This window comes from Phocoena sinus, chromosome 7 (assembly GCF_008692025.1).
Source record: "Phocoena sinus isolate mPhoSin1 chromosome 7, mPhoSin1.pri, whole genome shotgun sequence".
Taxonomy (NCBI): Eukaryota; Metazoa; Chordata; class Mammalia; order Artiodactyla; family Phocoenidae; genus Phocoena; species Phocoena sinus.
Window position 1 is genome coordinate 107,209,472 of NC_045769.1, and position 12,256 is coordinate 107,221,727.

Sequence of the window (12,256 nt, forward strand, 5' to 3'; positions counted from 1 at the left end):
ATGGATTTAACTCAGGAAATAAGTTGCTTTTAAAATTGTAGCCGCACTTACAGTGGGCATTCTTGTTAGTCTTTCGGAGTAACTCCCCAGGCAGCTCTGAGCTCATGAGTGGGGAGCTATTAACTCCCAGGCCATCCCTAAGATGAGGCTAGAGTCCAGATGCGACTGTGGTCTCAGTGGCATGTGTCAACTCCCAAGAGGCAGAGAAGGTCTCTTAAAAAGGGTGGCAGAGAATACTTCAGGTTACCATGACTTTGCTGGTCAGTAGAAAAAGCTGAAAAGGCAGAAAAATGACTCCTGTCACACTATAGCCTTCCAGATTCATAAACAGTACTTAATTTCCAGAAAGTAATGTGCATCCAGAAATCTGTCTGCTGTCAGGTCTGGGAAACGTCAGTTTTAGTTGCTAAAATGGCAGTTGAATGAGCCAATCAACAGTGACTGACTTCTAGATTGAATTTTAAATTTCTTTCTTATTCCATTCCCCTCTCCTACTATTATTTCATGTAGGCACTGCTTTTTTGATTTATTAATTCAGTCACTAATTTGTTGGAACCTTCTACTTTCTACCAGATTTGATTTCCTTGTTTCCGAAGTAAATTCTTTTGAATTTTGTTCTGTATAAGGGGTCCTTTATCTGAAAACAGGAGTTTCACCTTTCATCTTTATTCCTGGAAGATAATTTTACTAGATGTACAACTTGACACTGAAGGTTTTATCCATGGGTGTGATGGAGCCAGCTCACAATGGCTCATAAGGACCTGTTACATACATCTCTGCCCAATTCTGCTTTCTGTGATGTCACAAGGGTAGTTTGAATTCAGCCATCCTGGGAGTGTTTACTCCATGGAGCTCAGAAATTCTGCAAGTCAGGGCTCTCCCCACTGCTAGACATCCAGGTTAAACCCTCGCCAGCGCAACACAGGACTCTTCTGATCTGGCTATTGAAAAGCTGTCTATCAGCCTGTCCTGCCTTTGAAAGTGCTCTGACCACCACCACTCCCAGCACCCAAAACCTACTTTTAAGGTCATTTCTTTTAATTTGGTGTTTGGCAGTCTTATTACCATGTGTCTGATTGTGGATTTCTTTTCAATTGTCTTATTTGATACGTTTATGTTTTCTGCATTTATTCATTAGTTCCTATGTATCTAGTTCATATGTATTATTCATGTGTATCTATCCACTAGCTCTCAAAAATTCTCAGCATCTCAGTAATGCTTCTTTCTTCTTTACTTAATTACTTTCGGCCTGCACTAGATAAACCTTAGACTTTTTAACTCTATCCTCATGTGTCTTACCATCGTCTTATAAATAAGTTTTATTCTTTATATCACTGTCTCGCATTCTGGGATATTCATTGGGTTTTATCTTAAAATTCATTTATGCCTACTATCCCATTAAACTTATTCAATGAATCATTTTTTCATTGATTATGTTTTTTTAAGTAATACTTTATCCTTTTTCAAACATGCCTTTTAATTAAGATAATCTTTTGTTCCCACTTATTTTTTAAATCTTTTTATGTCTTTAAGTATTCCATTATTAGTTATTAAACATCTTGTCTCTGATATTCCCAATATTGGAAGTCCATAGGGATCTAAATCTATTATTTTCTGTTTTCTAACTCTTTCCTATGATAGCTTGTTCTCCTATGCTATGTGTGTGTATAAGTACATGTGTGAGCTCATTTTTGGTTGAAATTAATTTGCAGGAACATTGATGATCAGAAATTGGAAAACTTTCCTCCATGCAAGATTTGTGTTTGCTTCCGCCTGGTGCCAGGAGGTGCTACCAATTTCAAATTATTTCAGTTTCTCATTTTGGGATTTTTTCTAGACAGAGAGTGAATATAAATTTAAGCTCAAGGCCTGAATGAGACCAAACCTCTGGTTGAAGTCTCAGAAGAAATGTTATTACTCTTGATATCATAATATGTCATTTTATTATTATTTTTGTTACAGATTTTTTCAATCCAGAGCCACATCCCAGGTGGAGAGGTTTTATACTTATGCCCTTTTCTGTTAGGTGATTTTATTTATCTTGTCCCCTTTTCACTGATCTGAATGTAAGAGTCATAGGTTGAACATCTTCACCTAGCAATAGCTCAAGTCTAGGATTCCTATTCTTCTTCAAGACGATTTAGGTACTTTTCCTTGATGCAACCTTAATGTTGGTTGATGACTCACTGTCTTGGTTTCATCTTTCTTCCCCCAAAAATCTCCCCCAAACTTAGGATTCCTCTTTGTTTCCTGAAGCTTAGCAGGACATTAAAAATGTGTTGATTGATTTTAATGAAGCAGAATTACTTTTTATAGTATCTGGTCTATTATATGTCCCCTGATACCTAAATACATCTTAAGCCATTGAATCCTCACTTCAACCAAATCAGGAGAATTTTGGGAAGGGAGATCATTAGGGCTGTAAGACCACCAAGCTCTGGCTGTTTTCATGACACCTAGTTTGTGTAATGGCAGCTCTAGAAACATCCTCTTATTTAAAAATTTCTCTCTATTAATCTTTCCACAGTGTATGATATTCCTGTGGCATTTCTGTCTTTTGAACTAAACCCATAATACATAAGATTGAAAGAATGAAAATTTAAAGCAAGGTACTAAATTACTGAGGGCCAGCTTGTCATTTTGTTTTGGAAAATATAGGAAAGAATTTGATTATGGTTGAGGAAGAGTATCCAATAAAATGTCTTCACTGGGCTAAGTGTGGGAGACTCCTGCCACCCCACCTTCCTTCCCATCCAAATTGCTATAAATAGACAAGAGCACTTGGATACACAATTAACCTCAGCACTTCTGGTCTATGAAAGATCTATATCTGGAGGTGAGGGAAGATGATATAAACATCAGGTCCATTATTAAGGAGGGACATCTATCCTGCAGACCCTTTGGAAAGAAGCCTCATGCATCGGAAAGAACTCTTATTTGTTATATGAACTGATGGTGCAGGAGTGGGTACATGGTATTGATGACAAATGCAACCCTACTCCACAATTTTAGAAAAGTCTAGTACTAGGTTGGACATTTTGAACTCTAAAACAAGAATTTGCAAGCACTTTTCATAGGATAGACCAAGGGCGAATAAGTGTAGTAAATCTGTTGTCCCAATTTTCTTCAATACCATTAACAGCATTCTACTGTAAAGCAGAACACATTTATTCATTTTCTTTCTGTAAGAGGAAGAGCCAATTCACCATTCTAGAAGGTAGTTATTTAGTACCAATAATGGTTCTGTATGGTATGTGCCTACACACATACCATGATGAATAAAAGTCTCTTTCTTAGGAATTCCTATGATGTAGAGACTAGTCCATGAAAATATAAGATAAAATCATTGGCATTAAAATTGCATTATGGGTGTTTACCTATGGTAACTCATGGGCTGTTGTTAGGTTTATTCCTTGGTTTATTAACGTTCTTTGACTTTTAAGAAAGATTTCTTGGTTCTGGTTTATTACATGAATGGATTAAAGAGAAGATAACATTAAAAAGAAAAAAAAGTGTATATATTTAGGGAAGTCACCCTTTTGAACAAGATCATCTGTTTCTGGAAAATTAATGAATTCTTTAGAAAACATAGACGCACATTCCTTCGATTCAAATATTGTGACTTACCAGTGTGTTTCTAAATTTCTGTCTCACTCAACCTTGGTAAAAGAACTTGGACATTCACACAGATTTAGAAATTTAGAGAGCTTGAAACTTCTAAAAGAAGCTGTGTTTTTATTTATATATATATTTTTTAATTAACTTTTTCTGATCCTGGTTTCTCTTAATTTACTCTGCCAGAATATATCATTAAATTTGATGGCATATATATATATATATATATATATATATACACACACACACATTTTGTGTATATATATATATATATATATATATATACACACACACACACACACACACACACACACACACACATCTTAGAAAACTAAGAATTAAGGGATTATTATAATTGTTATTATTTTTTTCTTCCTGAGAAGAGACTCTGATCATACTGCAGATATAGGAAGCAGTTACTTTTTAAAATATGGAAACATGTTCAAGTTTAGGTGGAAAGGAATTGTAGTACTGCTTTTAAACTGTAGTTAACAGATTCCAAATAGACATTCAAATGAGATTTGCGCTCAGGGCATACTTACAGGATTATCCATTTATACAGCCAGCATTTATTAATTTCCTACCTACTTGCCAATTTGATAGGCTGAAACTCACACCTGGCAGAGACATTATTCTTTTGCTGTGATTGCTGTTTGCCCAGGTAGTTTCAAAATTCACTTGGCCCTAACAAGCCATTAGAAATTGAAAAAGTTACTTCTCAACCTGCAAAAGAACCCAGCTGATCTAGAAATTGTAGGGCTGGTTGTGAGCGCTTGCCTATGCTTTTGTCTTCTTCAGATGAAGTGAGTTCTGATTGTGTCTGTAGAACAGGGTTTTTTGATTCTCCCAAATCCCTCAGTTTTGAATGTCAAGGCTACTGTGTCTTCTGCAGCATCAGAGTCTTGTTGACCAAACACCCTGATTGTTTTCATGTTAAATCATTTCTCAAACATTTTGTAGGTGAAGAGTTATGGCTGATATTTTTAGACAGCACAGCAGACTTTATGCATGTAAGTGAAAGGTGAGTACTGCAAAGTACTCGTTTGGGAAGACCGTACTCTATTTTTTTAAAAATTTTGTACACAGTTGGGCCCCCCTTCTGCTTCAAGACTGGTCCAATTGATATTAAACTGAAAAGCAAAATTACAGAGTGAAACAGCTCAGCTTTTGAAAGACAAACTAAGTCATGTTTGGCTTTCTCTTCTGTAATTACTATTGTGTGACCATGATGAATTGTCTAATCTGTCTATAGTTCCTCATCAGTAAAACGAGGATGATAACATTTAATTCATAGAGCTGAGTAAGCCTTCCATGAGACACTATATGTAAAGTACTTGGTATTTAGCACACTCTCCACACATTAGAAGTTTTTGATGTTTGAAGATTGTAGGAACCTGGAGGAGAACTGTGTTTTGCTTTGTTTCTGTTTTTGTTTTAATGAGTCTGGAAAAGTGGCTATAAAGGTAATTTCCAAAGAGGGACTCAAATGCATTCTAAAAGAGCAGTTTTGGACTGTGGTGAGCCTTGAAGATGGGAGTATGAGTCACTGTCAATCAGGGCTGTTTTAAAGGTATATCAAGCTTTAACCAGTTTAAATTGACAATAGATAATATAAGAGTTGGTGAAAATGGAAGTTTCAAAGTGTAGGCTTTGCTTCAGGCACAGCTGGGTTCAGAAGTTCAAATGTGACTGTGATTCAGCCTTTGTCTGTCTGTCTGTCTGTCTGTTTCTCACTCCACCTTTGACTCTCTTTACCTCTCTATGGGGCTTTATTCTCAGGCAGAATTTCAATGGTAACAAAGGTGGAATCAGCAACCCCATGCTTGATCACTACCATTTCAATAGCCCTGGTGGAAAGAAAGCCTCTCATTTCTAAAATTTCCAGAAAAAAGTCCTGGATTGAGTCTCAAAGGACAAATTTGTGTCAAGTGACAAGTCCAGATAATGACAATGACCAAGGGATTAGAATACACTGAGTGGCCATGCTTGGATTATGCACCCAGCTATGGCTCTGGACAGGGTGCAGGGTGCAGGTCAATATTAACCACATGTGTTGAGAATAGGGAAATGTTATTTCTTTTCTTTCTTTTTTTTTTTTTTTTTTTTTTTTTTTTTTTTTTTTTTTGCGGTATGCGGGCCTCTCACTGTTGTGGCCTCTCCCGTTGCGGAGCACAGGCTCTGGACGCGCAGGCTCAGCAGCCATGACTTACGGGCCCAGCTGCTCCGCCGCACGTGGGATCTTCCCGGACCGGGGCACGAACCCACGTCCCCTGCATCGGCAGGCAGACTCTCAACCACTGCGCCACTAGGGAAGCCCGGGAAATGTTATTTCTTAAAAGGAAGCCGAAGTTTTCTTACCAGAGTGAGATGGACTCTGAGGAGGACAAATCAACAATAATCCAATAACAGCACTGTTTTTCCTCGTTCACATTCTGCTACCCCTTTTAACCAGGAAAGAATGGGATGCAGTTCTACGAGGTAGGCTTTGAATTGTACATAATCTGGGGACTGCATTGTGCTTGTGTACATCAATAGTCTAAGTGTGTTGCAACAGAAAACATAGTCTTTGAGAGTTCCTCTTTTATGAAATGCATGTTATCTTCTTTGGAACAAGTTTATAGCTCCTGAAGAAACTACTGAAAAATTATTTTATTTGAATTCATAGGTTTCTTAAATAATGTTTCACTTTGTTTATGGTCATCTCTAGTTCTCTAGTAAATAAAAAGATCTCCAAACCACAGCCCCTTCCTGACTCAGATTCTAAAATTGTGTGTAATTGTCTCGTATTATGTCCAGAAATTTCTTAATGATACTGCTTCCCTGAGGAATAAAATATTTCAGACTCATTAATCTGACCTCCCTGTGAATGATGTGTTTTAAAGGATCCTGAAATATCAGATTTCAGTAATCATTCCAACTTCCTAAATACCCATCTTATCCTTTCTCCCTTGAAGATAACAAACATTGAGTCACAACTGGACTACAGGCCATTCGTTACTGTTTCTTTTAAAGAATAATGAACTGCATTTTTCCTTGTGGAAAATGCAACAGATGATTTAGTTTCACCTCATGCAACAGGAACTGTGTGTTATCTTCTGATTAAAAATGCAATTTTATTTTGCATTTTCAAGGAACTACTACATGATCAGAACCCAGACCTACTCCATGCTTGTGCTTCTCTGTAAAAGTCAAGTTTGTTTATTGTAAAAGCAAAAGCACTCTTTGAACAGACTTTGTATGTCCTCCCCTGACTTTATTAACAAAGGATATTTTGTGTGGTGTACCAGAAGCCAATGACATGACTGTTACAGAAAAAAAGTTTCAATTAGTTTTCATGACACAAAAATTATTGAGCATACTATGGTTCAGGCAATGTGCTAGGCCATATAGATACCCCCAGACAAACAAACAAACAGACAAACACATAAACAATCTGTCCCTGTTCTAAAGATACTGCTCACTCTAAAATTCTCCCTCTTTCAAAGGAAAGTTATCAAGGTTGGGTTGAGAATATTAATGTTGTTCAAGGTTTTGGAATATCTCTTTTAGGCTATGGTAAATAACTTAGTTTTCTGCATTAATCAAATAATAATACTAATAATAGTGTGCTATTATTAATAGTATAGCATATTAATATTATAATAACATTATTACTTCATTATAATAAACTAATATTATAGTATATTATAATATTATAATAATAACATTGTTATTATTGTTTTTTATTAGCTATTATTTAATAATGCACTGCTCTGTGCTAGATCTAAACTCTTAGATTTTATTTTTTCCTTATTTTTAATTGAAATATAGTTAATTTAGTGTTGTGTTAGTTTCAGGTATACAGCAAAGTTACTCAATTATACATACACACACACACATATATATTATATATATATATATATATATTCTTTTTCATGTTCTTTTCCATTATAGTTTATTACAAGATATTGAATATAGTTCCCTGTGCTACACAGTAGGTCCTTGTTGTTTATTTATTTTATATATAGTAGTCTGTATCTGTTCATTGCAAATTCCAAATTTCTCCTCATCTTCCCCCATTTCCCCTTTGGTAAGCATAAGTTTGTTTTCTATGTCGGGGAGTCTATTTTTGTTTTGTAAAAAAGTTCACTTGTATCATTTTTTAAGATTCCACATATAAGTGATATCATATATATTTATCCATCTCTGACTTACTTCACTTAGTATGATAATCTCTAGGACCATCCATGTTGCTGCAAATGACATTATTTCATTCTGTTTTTATGGCTGAGGAATATTCCATTGTGTATGTGTATCACATCTTCTTTATCGATTCATCTGTTGATGGGCACTTGGGTTGCTAAGCTCTTATGTTAACTAATCTTTTCCTCACAACAACCCAAGAAGGTAACACCTATTATTACTCTTATTTTATAGATGAGGAAACTGAGTCACAGAGGTTAAGCGACTTGTCGAATGTCACAAAACTAGCCAGTGGTGGACTTGGCATCTAAAGTCACACACAGCGCGAGTCTGGGTCCTGCACTCCCAATCAGTCCTGCCATATTTTGTTTTTTAACAAATAATATAAGATAGTCCAGACAACGTACACTCTGTTTTCTGTTGAGGACTCCTAAATAAAAACCTTGTGTCCTTAGCCTTAACTGCGATGGGCTTAAAAGTAAACTCTAGGTCCAGGCTTTTATCATGGAGGGGTAATAGCATATTTATTGTAAGTCAGGCCTTGGAATCTGCCCTGGATTCCAGTCATAACTCTAACACTGACTAACTGACCTGGACAAATGACTTAATACTCTGAGCTTCACTTTTCTCAATTGAAATGTAGGTGTTTATTATAACAATGCCTGTTTGGACGATTAGGTGGTAATGCGGCTAGCATGATGCCTGGCCTAATGAAAGCTCCATAAATGTTTGCAGTAACCGTAATAAGAACATAAGAAGTCACCCCATCTGACCCAGCTACTTTTCTTTTGAGAATGGCATTGAACTCTAATGCCTTTCGGACCTGAAAGAGGAGTTGTTATGGAAGAGAGAAGATGGCTACCCACTCTGTGCACAAAAAAGCTTGCACTTCACTCTTCCTTTCTGCTCTGGGAGAATGAATGAATAAGGCATCATGTAGCCTTGACTCTATGATGCTTGGTAAATGGTGAAGGTGCACATATGGACAATTCTCAGTTTCTGATAAACCAGGTGAAGCCTACCTGACATTATTTAAATTTAAATGTATGTTCTCATGATTAAAGCTGTCTCTAGTGGTTTGCAACCTTGTGATACTTGGTGGATCAACTAAGCTTCAAAGCATGGAATCTAGTCTGATTTTTTTTTCATTAAACAACCATTTATTGAGTACTTTTTACGTGCCAGGCACCAAGCTAGGCACTGTGGATACAAAAATTGAAGGACAGCCCCTGCCTTCAAGGAGCTTACAGCCTAGTGTGAAAATAGACCAGTAAGTGGGCAAGTAAGCCCAGAGTGATCTGTGTGGGTGCTCGTGAGAGAAGGGGGGGACATTCCAAGTTCCCTGGAGGAAGTGAAATCTAAGTTGAGAACAGACAGAGAAGGGACCCAGGTGAGTAGAAGAAAGGGGAATGAAAGTGTCATCTTTGGATACAGAAGGCTAAAAATCAGAGCACAAGATAGCAAGTGATGAGGCCAGAGAGGCGAGCAGGAACCAGGACCCCATAAGTCTCACAAGCCATGCTAAGGCGTCTGGGCTTTATCCTGAGGGCAGTAGGGAGCCATGGAAGGTTGTAAGCCAGGGAATGGGGTCTAGTCTGATTTGTAAAGATGCTGCCCATCATCTCCATCCCTCTCCTACTCTCAGCATGAGGTAATCATCGAGTTCCAAAGACAGGACTGAGACTTATTTATGGTTGTATCCTTCTTGCTACCATATTTACAAGCACATGTTAAGAGTTTCATAATATTTCCTTTTAATTAATTTTTAATTTTTTTATTGAAGTATAGTTGATTTACAAAGTTGTGTTAATTTCTGCTGTACAGCAAAGTGATTCAGTTATACATAGATATACATTCTTTTTTAAATATTCTTTTCCTTTACAGTTTTTAGTAGGATCTTGAATACTGTTCTCTGTATTATACAGTAGTAGGACCTTGTTGTTTATCCATTCTCTATATAAAACCTTATATCTGCTAATCCCAAGCTGTCATAATGTATCTTGAAGGGAAAAAATAGTGTAATATATGAACGTTAGAGCGGTAGGAACTGAAAGTTCATCATGCTGCACGTTAATGGGCTCAATGTTGTGCAATCAGCTACAGTTAGATTTTGGGTAAGGATCTCCAGGTTCCCTAGACACCGTGTCTTTTTCTCACAATGGTGCCTGACAGTGAAGTGAAAATGAGTGGGTTTGGAATCAGACAGTTGGCACCTCAAATCCTATACAAGCTATGTCACTGCTAAGTTAACCTCTCTGAGCCCCAGTTTCCTCATCTGTAAGGCAATAGACATACTTTTTTAATTGATTTGTTATGAAGATAACACATAGGATGGGTAAAGTGTCTGGCACATAGTGGTATTTGAAAACAGTAGCTGTTGTGTTTTGTTTTTTTTTTTAACATCTTTATTGGGGTATAATTGCTTTACAATGGTGTGTTAGTTTCTGCTTTATAACAAAGTGAATCAGTTATACATATACATATGTTCCCATATCTCTTCCCTCTTGCGTCTCCCTCCCTCCCACCCTCCCTATCCCACCCCTCCAGGCGGTCCCAAAGCACCGAGCTGATCTCCCTGTGCTATGCAGCTGCTTCCCACTAGCTATCTACCTTACGTTTGTTAGTGTATATATGTCCATGCCTCTCTAGCTGTTGTTTATAAGATCATGCATCCATGCAGTCTATTGATTTTCTTTGGCTGATATCACTTTTTCTTGCCACTGGCACTACTATTGATTTGTTTACCCTTTGCCTGGGGAATCTGGACCAGTGTTGTAAATGTCAGTGTTGACAAGGTAATGAAGTGAAGAGGATCCAAGCTAAGAATAATGAACTCTGCACCAGCCTTTTAGGTCTCTTTCCCAAACTTGGCGGGAAGGGTCAGAAGCTGAAAAGAACAAGTGGAGTCAGCACAGGTTAGAATACTAGATGTTTCTCATGGAGAAGGAGAGGAAATCAAAGCACAAAGAGAGGCATTGGTTACTGGTTATTCATTTAGTTTACTGGGATATTATTTTTGGAGAATGCCATTAATGACAATAACTTGAGTATTAAAACAAGTTAAAAAAGCATGAAGCTCCTTTACACTTAGGGATGATTACAGGATATCCACTTCTGCGAAAGATTTGATCTGAATACCTGTGTTTTTCCATTTCACTTCCGCAAGGAGTTTTGCCAGTGATCAGGGTTGGGACTTGAGACCAGTGGCTAATATACCAATGGTCTCTACATTTTGCTTGATAAAGAGGCACATTACTGGCTTTCCTGTGGGGAGGACAAATAAGTAAATCAGCATACACACCTAGAGAATGTCTGGTTTGAGTTCATCCCTTAAGATGAATTGCTGACTATTCTAATTCACCCCAAAACCTGGATATGTGCTTTATCTTTCCCATATATTTTCTCACCTTTTCCAAAATGCATCTATAGAATATAAGCTTTGCATAGGTGAAGTTTCTCTTGAAAGATAATATTATCTAAATGTTTGGAGTTAGGAAAATGACTCCTTAGCATTATTCCAAATCAAGATATTAAGTGAAACTAAGAACACTTTAAAGAGATATAGCCAAAGCGTTCTTTGTTCCCAAAGAAATAAAACCCCTATCTATGGAGACAAGACACATTTAATAATTACAGTGAGTAATTTTGGTAAGTGTTATGCAGATCGAGTGTGTTTAGAATTCTTAAGAGTGAGAGACCATTTCTAGCTGAGACGATCCAGAAGAGTGTCATCGAGATCACCCTGACCCTGGTCTTGAAGCCCAGATGTGGTCTCAATAGATGGCATGCATTAAAGGAAGGAGGGATGGTATAAACCAGATAAGACAGCAGGAAGGAAAAATCGTGTGCTGGGAACAGTGACTAGGCCATATTCAGATGGTCTTGTTCATGCAGGGTAAGAGAGAGGAATGGGGAAAACAGGAAGGTTCACTTGGGACCATATTACCGAGTTTCTTCAGGGCTCTGCAAAGGAGTCCAGACTTCATTATATAGATGGGAGAAGCCATCGAAGGGAGCTCTCATGGTCAGAGCTGCTGTTGGCTCTTTTGTGGGTAACAGGTCAAATTGGGGGTGGGGAGAGATTGGTATGGAGGTTATGCTAAAATCCATCCTTCAGGTGGAAGAGAACAAGAGTCAGAGCCAGGGGGATAACAATGGGATTCGAAATAGGAATTGGAAGATTTGGGTAATTTACTGGGTGGGTGGGTCGAAGTGTAAGGTGGACTGGAAAGGTGAGCACAAGAAAACAGAATAAGAGTGGTGGCTTTGCAGTCATTGCAGAGGGAAATTAAACCATTCTGGTCAGACCTGAGTCCCTGTTTACCCAGTCGGGGCACATATTACAAGGGATTATAAAGCTGATACTTTACACCCCTCCTTTAAGCAAGAACCCCAGGCCTGCTCAGCTGTTTCTAGATTTGTGAAACCCCTATCATTCAGGACAGGGAGAAGAGGCACA

General features: G+C 37.6%; 1 protein-coding gene across 2 annotated transcripts in view; it reads left to right on the plus strand.

The window, feature by feature from the left end:
- Nucleotides 1-12,256, plus strand: part of CNTNAP5 (contactin associated protein family member 5) — an 876,608-nt gene that overhangs the window by 834,282 nt on the left and 30,070 nt on the right. The window lies entirely within an intron of this gene.